This window comes from Arvicola amphibius, chromosome 17, assembly GCF_903992535.2.
Source record: "Arvicola amphibius chromosome 17, mArvAmp1.2, whole genome shotgun sequence".
Lineage (NCBI taxonomy): Eukaryota > Metazoa > Chordata > Mammalia > Rodentia > Cricetidae > Arvicola > Arvicola amphibius.
In genome coordinates, this window is record NC_052063.2 from 40199727 (window position 1) to 40207908 (window position 8182).

The window sequence follows — 8182 nt, forward strand, 5'->3', positions numbered from 1 at the left end:
GAACACTCATGATATCTGTCATTTTTTTTTAATTATTACACTGCCAGTGTACACCTAGACCTGAGCATACACTGGGAAGAGCACATGAGAGAGATGACTGGCATGAGCAAAGAAACTAAAACTATAACTCACATAGATTAGATGCCAGCCTGTACCTAGGAACAATAGCATTTTTATTATATGAGAATATCACATGCTTTTAAAATACCATTTCTCTTTTAAGAGAAGCTGCATTTGTGCTGAGCCATAGTCTTGCGCAGGGGCCATGCTAATCTCTGTACCATTCCAATTTTAGTACATGTGCTGCCAAAGTGAGCACATGCTACCCAAGTGAGCCGAAGTCACATTCTTATTTGCATGCAGGACACCAACCCATGGAAGTCTCATTATCTCTAGTTCTGTATGACTTAGTTACTTCTTCCCAGGGTGGTTCTTCTTCACCTGTTTTCACTTTGTCAATGTAGACACCAAACTATTAGTCTCCTAAGCTAAAATCTAGGAGACATTTGCTTTCATCCTCTAGACCAGACCATGTCCTCGTTAGAATTGGGGAAGAAAATATATTATTTACTTACAAAAAGCAGCTTTCAAAAGCTGAGGTTACTATGGCTGGAGGTTGGAAGGGATACAGTCCATGAGAAAGAAGGCATTCAAGTAGGTGACTCCACCGTGGCGGGAGTGAACCAGGAAACAGCCTAGGGGGATGGCTCTCGGCTGGCTTTTCCTTTTTTCCCTTTTGATTCAGCCTGGGGCCCCAGCCTGTGGGATGGTTTCACTCAGATTCAGGGCTGACCTTTCCATCTCACTCAATGCTCTTCGGAAAAGACCCCCCCCCATACACAACCTAAGGTGTGCCCCATTAACACCTTAGACACACAAGTTGACAATCAAACTTCACCATCACAGGAGACACTGACCTTCATTGGGGGTAGTCCCTTTAACGTCTGAGTCTTGTTTCTCTGTCCCTCCCTTAGTTGGCTCCTGAGAAACTTTCTCCTTTGTCCTCCAGGGGCTTAATCTGAATCCAAGTTCTACAGACGCTCAGGTCATCCAAGAAAGACTAGATGGTCACAATATCCACATCCTCTATTTACCATTTGTGTAGGAGTTCCTTCTGTTTGTGTGTTGCTTTCATTGGTTAATGAATAAAGAAACTGCCTTGGCCTAGCTGATAGGACAAAACTTAGGCAGGGAAGACAGAACTGAATGCTGGGAGGAAGAAAGACAGAGTCAGGAGAGAGTTGCCATGGAGCCTCCAGAGTCAGACATGCTGAATCTTTCCTGGTATTCCACTGCCATATGGCAATATACAGATTAATAGAAATGGGTTAAATCAAGGTATGAGAGTTAGGCAACAAGAGGCTACAGCTAGTGGGCCAAGGAGTAATTTAATTAATACAGTTTCTGTGTGGTTATTTCGGGGCTAAGCTAGCTGGGTGGCCAGGACAAAACGTGGGCCCTCCTCCAACATACCATGATAAACTTAATCCTTTATTATTTAAAAAGATTAAGACACAGTTATTGGAGTAGGACTGCCTGGGGTGAAACCCTAGAACAAGTATTTCTACTGTGTGACCATGTGTAAAGGCAGCTTTCCATAATCGTGTAAGATTGTAACACGTAACTTTGAGTTGATGAGGCCACTATGAGGCGGCTCTGCAAATGGTGGCTGTTGCATACTGATTATCCCTTCTGTCCCTGTTCTCATCCTAGGGCTATCTCAGGACCATGTCACGGTAGACCATCATAAGCCTAGATAAGCCAACTCTCCTCCTTGATTCAACCGTCTTTCCCTTGGAATACTGAGCGCTGCACACACAAGGCTAAGAAACCATCCTTATGATCTTGAAAGGAGTTGGAGAGGGGAGATGAATATGATCAAAATATGTTGTATGACATTCTCAAAGAATTAATAAAAAATATTATTTTTGAAAAAAGAAACAATTTTTTTTTGCTCTTAAGAACGCAAGTCCAATGTCTATGATGAACATATAGATAATTACAACACAAAAGTGAAGCAAGGTGGTACTGATGAGGCCTGGGTCATCTTATGACATTTCTTCCTCCTTGTACAAGACTAGGGACAACAGAGAGGGGTGGCAGAAAGGCAGAGAGTAAGCATAGTGCTTACTGTCTATTGTTACATGCTGGTGAAAGCCCTGGATCAGACTTGCACTGCCAGGTTACACACTGTCGTCAACAACTGCAGCCCTCTGTGGGAAGCCTGGGCCTCCTGTAGGACATAGGGTGTGAAGGAGTCAAAAGAGGAGGGGAGAGAGCTGAGCCTTGTGAGATAAAGAAGACCTAACCGCCCACCTCCTAAGAAAGGCAAGTCAGCAGGGAGGGTGGGAACACATCTCTCTTCTTGATCAAGGACATCAGCACAGAGAACTGATGAGCAGGGCAAGCCAGAGGAGGACTCCCCAAGGGGCTTTCTGGGACAGACGAGAGAAAGATAGGAAGAGAGAAAATGAAGGATGTTGCTGGCAGAAAGAAGAGCACGGATCAAGGCCAATGGTGTAATCTGGGACCAAGGGTGCTTTGACACCGTAAGGGTTTTCAGTTCGATGAATTCAACGTGGAAGTTCCAAGGCCCCAGTTCTGGGAGCTAGGCAGGAAAGGAGTGGGCGCCCAGGGTTCCTGGGCCTTTATCTTTGGCAATGGAAGCATTAGGAGCTTTTAATCCGTGTTTTCCATTGTTCATGTGGCTGAGGAGGAGATAATCGAGGAGGGTATTCCGGTGCTTCAGATAAAGCCAGCAGGAGGTCGAGTCTCATGTCAGAGGCTAACTGACATGGATGGAGTTGAGAAGTATTTTGGAAGTCTGACAGCCAAAGTCAGGAAATGCTGCGCTGTTGCCTGGGGCTTTCTGCCCCTTTATGAGCTCCAATGAACTCCCTTGTTCTACCTAAAGTCTCACCATGCGCTAGGCACCACGCAGTGTGCTTGATCTACATGCCCATTTGAAGAGTCTTCCCACAAGGCAGGTAGCTAAAAAACTGCGGTTCAGAGACTGTGTGTCTAAGAAGGTCCAGTGAGCAGGTGACAAGAGTTAGAATTCATGTCTAGACATCCTGACTCCAAAACTCTAGCAACAAAGATGGCCTCTCCTTTCTGCAGGTCTCCATGTGGTCCTGTGCTATTGCTCCCCCCGGTAGATCCCAACCTTAACACTGATGCTCTGAGCATTTCTGTCTTTCTGTAGTCTCCCTTCTTTCTGACTCCATCACGACCTCTCCACAATTTGCTGACTCAGCGGCTTTTCTATCACATAGATCCCGAATCGCAACACCTTTAATAACACATTTTTATTTTGTTTTAATTTTGTAAACAAGAAACACATGGATGAGACAAGAAATCCAAATAATCTAAACATAAAGACAGTGTTGTGTAGATCTTTCTGGGACCGTTTCTCCAAAGGCAATGACTGTTATGAGATGCTAGGCAAGAGAGTTGCATACTATTCAGGTGACCAACAGGAAGAATTCTCACCTCCACTCCTCTAGAGTTCTCCTTTTACCATCATGCAGTGGTTCGGAATTGATCACAAAATTCATTCAAATTATTTCGTAAGTAGTGGCTTATATTACTGGGTGCAATGGATTTCCCATGTCCATCAATGTCCTAGACACATAGTATTCAATAAGTACCTGCTGATTAATTAAGGCTTGAATTAATCCATACTAGGTTAATTGGCACGATTCATGCAAACCTTGAATAGAGCCCTTGAGTACCACTTTTACGCGGTTGGTTTTGCAATAGCATCTACTTAGTTGTTCATTGGTCTCTTTCTAGAACTCAGTAAAAGCAGCTGAAAAAGATACTGCAATAGATGCTGACATTCTAGTAACAGAATCACTGAAAATTCAAATGCTCATGATACTCAAGTCTCATTGCGCTGGTCACGCAATGCAAATTTGAGGAGTCTGGGCATAAATGATGGGAACAGACAGTGCAGATTTTTCCTGCATGGCCCTATTATTTCTGCCATTTCCACCTATTTACGTGAGGTTATATACACATTTGAGCCAAATCTTAAATACTGGCTTTATTCCATTTGTAATATTTCATTGAAATATAACCACCAGACACTTCTAACTTGCTCTTCAGGGGAACGAATCTCAAGTCATCTCCTAGGGAAGAAACAAATGCTTTTTCACACCACAACACAATGATATCTTCGTTTCATAATGACATGGAGTTACATTTCCTTCTTCTGATTTGGCATCTCTTACGCTGAATTCATTTCTTTAGTTCTCCTGAGGGTTTCCAGTCATGATGTAAATGCCCGGAGTTCGGCTTTCAGGGCAGTAGTTTTTGATCTTTATTTGTAATGGCAGGGAAAGTTCTGTGAAGGAGCTCGTGTGTGCCCCACGCATTTTCCAAGCTCAAAGAAAACGCGCACTTCAGAGAAGGTACACAGGCAGTTGCTAGGAAGTGGGCTACACCGGAGTGGCCTGTGTAGAGACAGTGCAATAAAGACAAGCTCAATTAACAGTCACCATAACGAAGCAGAAAGGAGGCGGTGCGATGCGCACTAATGGTCCATTCCAACGAGAAGGGTGCTGGGAAGGAGCGACCTCCTCCCTAAACAAGCCACTGAATCATTCTGTTTAACAAGAGGATGAGGGGAGGCAAAGGGTCTCAGCTGAGGTCAATAAAAAGGGACATTGTGAGAAATCACTTTAGAAAATTCCATCCACTTCCATCATTCTTAAAGAAAGAGCACGATATGAATGACCTGTGTCTGGGAACATCGGCTGTACTGTGTCGTGTGGGCTGGGAAATAAACTGCCTCATCACAGATGTCTTAGAGAGTAGATCATTTAGTTGCATTGCAGCAGTATGACTTCTAAGATGCAGGAGGTAAGAGTGCAGGGAGAAATCAGCACGACGAGCTCGAGGTAGTGGGGAAGTGGGCCAGGAGACATTTCTAGGAATAAGCAAAGACAGAGCACTGTGACCAGGATCGAGAAACTTTCAGTGTGAATGTAAGCCAGTGTAAATGGACCATAAACTTGCCGGTAGTGTATGTCCATGAGTGTATATGCACAGACCTGTGTAACTGTGTGTGTGTGTGCGCGCACACACACACACACACACACACACACACGCAGAGGCGAGAGGACAACTGATGTAAAGGAAGAGCTGTGGGTGTGGGCTCGGAAGGTTTTCTACAGAATCTGGACTTTATCCCAAAGGTCACACGCTTCAAAAAGACTTCAAGGTAGGGAAGTGGTATGGGAATACTTGTGAGGCCAGAACGGAGGATGAATGGGAAAAGAAGAGACAGGAGATCGACCAGGCAATAATTCCTGAGACCAGTGGTGGGGACCTCAGCAGGGTGGGGCCAGTGGTAAGTGGAAAGTGAGTAGAGATTAGAGGACTCAGAGCGGCAGAGGACCAGCAGGACAAGGGGATGGCAGGCATGCTAGAGGAAGGTGGGAGAATCTGATAGTGTGATGGTTTCTCTGGGTGGCTAACTTGATTGGATGGAGATCCACCTAGGAGAGACGCCCCTAAGCATGTCTGTGAACACAGTAACAGACTGGTCTCAGTGTAGAAAGAAAGGAAGACCCACCCAGAAAGCAGGCAGTGTGACTCTGGACTGCTTCCTCGACTGATCACAGAGGAGAAAAGACTACTGGAACACCAGATTCATCTGTTTCTCGACTAGAGTTGCCGTATGTGCCTAAAACCATAGCCAAGATCTCTCCACCGCATTTCCCACCCCACAACAGACCATAGCCTCAGACTATGAACCCAAACAAAACAAACTCTACCTTCCTTAAGTTGCTTTTGTGAGCTATTTTTCAATGAGAAAAGAAACAGTAATAATGCCAGGCTTGGCTGAATGGGCAGTGATAGAGCCATGGCTCCCAGCATCTCAGATAAACTAGGAGAAGCATTTAAAAGCAATGCCACAGTTCTCTATAAAAAGAAATATCTCAGGTGATGAACATGCCAATTACTCTGGCCCAATCATTACTCATTTCCTACATGTACTAAAAGTGTCATGTTGTGCCCCAAAGATATGCAATCTTAGTATGTGCCAATTATAAAGTAAAAACCATATTCAAACTCAAATAAAAGAATACTGTACTCACATACAAACAATTACAGGAATAGACTTTGTGGGAGAGCTGTAGATTGGGTGGCAGTAATTACATCAGGTGTTATTGGGGTTATTTCTTGATACATAAGGGGTTTCAATTGAGAATGATGAAACGTTTGGCCATGAATAGTGTTGATGGTTCTCTTAACATCATGATAAACATACATGGTGTTACTGAATCGTGCATTTAGACATGGTTAAATAGTTATCAAGGCAAAGTTACAAAAGGAAAGGAAAAGAGACAATCCACGTGTCAAAGACATAAGGAAGTAAAGATGTATGAGCAAAAAGGAGACAGAGTGAAAGAAGGTACCAGTATGCAGAAGAATGTAGTAAGTGACAAAGGAAATATATACAAATACCGCATGTGCAGAGAGGAAAATCAGCTATATTATCCCCCAAATAATCCAGACAATCTAGATATGTCACACGGACATCCCAATAAATCCATTTGGATCATATTATATGTAAAGAAATAGAACACAAAAATAAATAGATCTTTATCTAGGAAACTATTTAGGTGAATATGCTATTTTCTGATGGAAAATCTTCAAAGTGAAAACAATGATGGAAATACAGGGCCTTTTATGCTTAAAAAATCTTAATGCTAAAAGAGATAAGATATAATCAGAAATGTAAAAAAATTTAAACAGTATTATTCTCTAGAGAGTGTTTGGGGATCAATAATGAGGCCAACAAGATGTAAGTCTAGGAATTTATACATGGGGAAAGACATGAGCACCAAGGACCAGTATGAGGCTAGGGAGTTGACTTACTTGGTAAAGAGCTTGCTTCACAAGGACCTGAGTTCAATTCCCTAATACCTAAGCAAATGGCAGGTGTGGTGGCCTATGCCTGTATTCCAGAGCTGGCTTGGGGTGGGGGCAAGATTGCAGGCACTTTTCAGCCACTCAGTCTAGCAGAATCAACGAGAGACCCTGTCTCAAGAAATAAGTGATGAGTGTGTTTGAAGAAGACAGAAAAATCAATATCTGGCTTACACACACACACACACACACACACCTGTGCAAACACATGAATATGTATACATACATATCAAGAAGCAGGACAAATAATAAATGAATGCATGAAATATTCAGCACCAATCCCATCAGAAAGCTGCAAACCACAACAATGAGAAATGTTCACACCCCAGCACTCTGCACACTGCCTCTGCAGAGATACAACTGAGCACCACTTCCCCACAGAACTCCATGAGGATTTGCATCAAGAGCCTTGCACACAGCTCTGTCCTGCGATACAGTGATTGCAAGGGAGGGATCTATCCTAAAGACATTTTCAGACAGGCGCCTCATCATAGCCTACTTAAGGATTCGCCAGTCACACTACCTGTGTCTCCCATGACGGCTCCATGTACTCCTTCTCCTTCAGCACTCAGCCCGTCTCTGAACTCCAGCCATACTGCCATCCCTGGTACACACTGCCACATCACCTTACTTCCTCCCAGATAAGGTTCATGATGCTGATACCCTCGGCACTGCCCAGGTATCTTGTCCAGCTTGTCATCACCCTGAAGGTCTCTGGCACACACCGTTCACTCAAAGCGTCTTTAACCCGAAGTACTTATTGAATAAATGCACAGATGAGTCAACAAATGAATGACTGCCGAAAAAAAAATCCTGCAAGTTTTTGTTTTTTTTTTCCTTTATAACCTAAAATTCCAAAATGATTTTCCTGGACATTTTTAAACAGGGGGAATATAATAAATGCAATTAAAAAGTAGTTTCATTTTCTGCAGTTCATCTACTGAGTTAAAAATCAATGCTTCAAATTGTGAAATGCTTACTCTGTAGGATTTAAAGCTAATAAACCACAGTCTTTTAAGACTTGTTTTCAATTATTTATTACAGGAAACTAAACTACAGCAAGCGGCAGCAGTGAGCTGGCTCCCTGTAAGTGGCCCAAGTGTGCTCCACTCTGCCCCCAAAGTCAGTATGTTCTGGGAGATTTCCAAAAGCAGGGCTTTGGAGACCCAAAGTCATGACTCTAAACTACAGCTGTTGCTATCAGAGTTTTCTATTTCTCCCTTAAATGATGGATAAATAA

At 43.3% G+C, this 8182-nt stretch overlaps 1 pseudogene; it reads right to left on the reverse strand.

Moving 5' to 3' along the window:
* Positions 1-219: 219 nt before the first annotated feature.
* Positions 220-319, reverse strand: LOC119803758 (annotated as a pseudogene).
* Between the last annotated feature and the right edge of the window lie 7863 nt (positions 320-8182).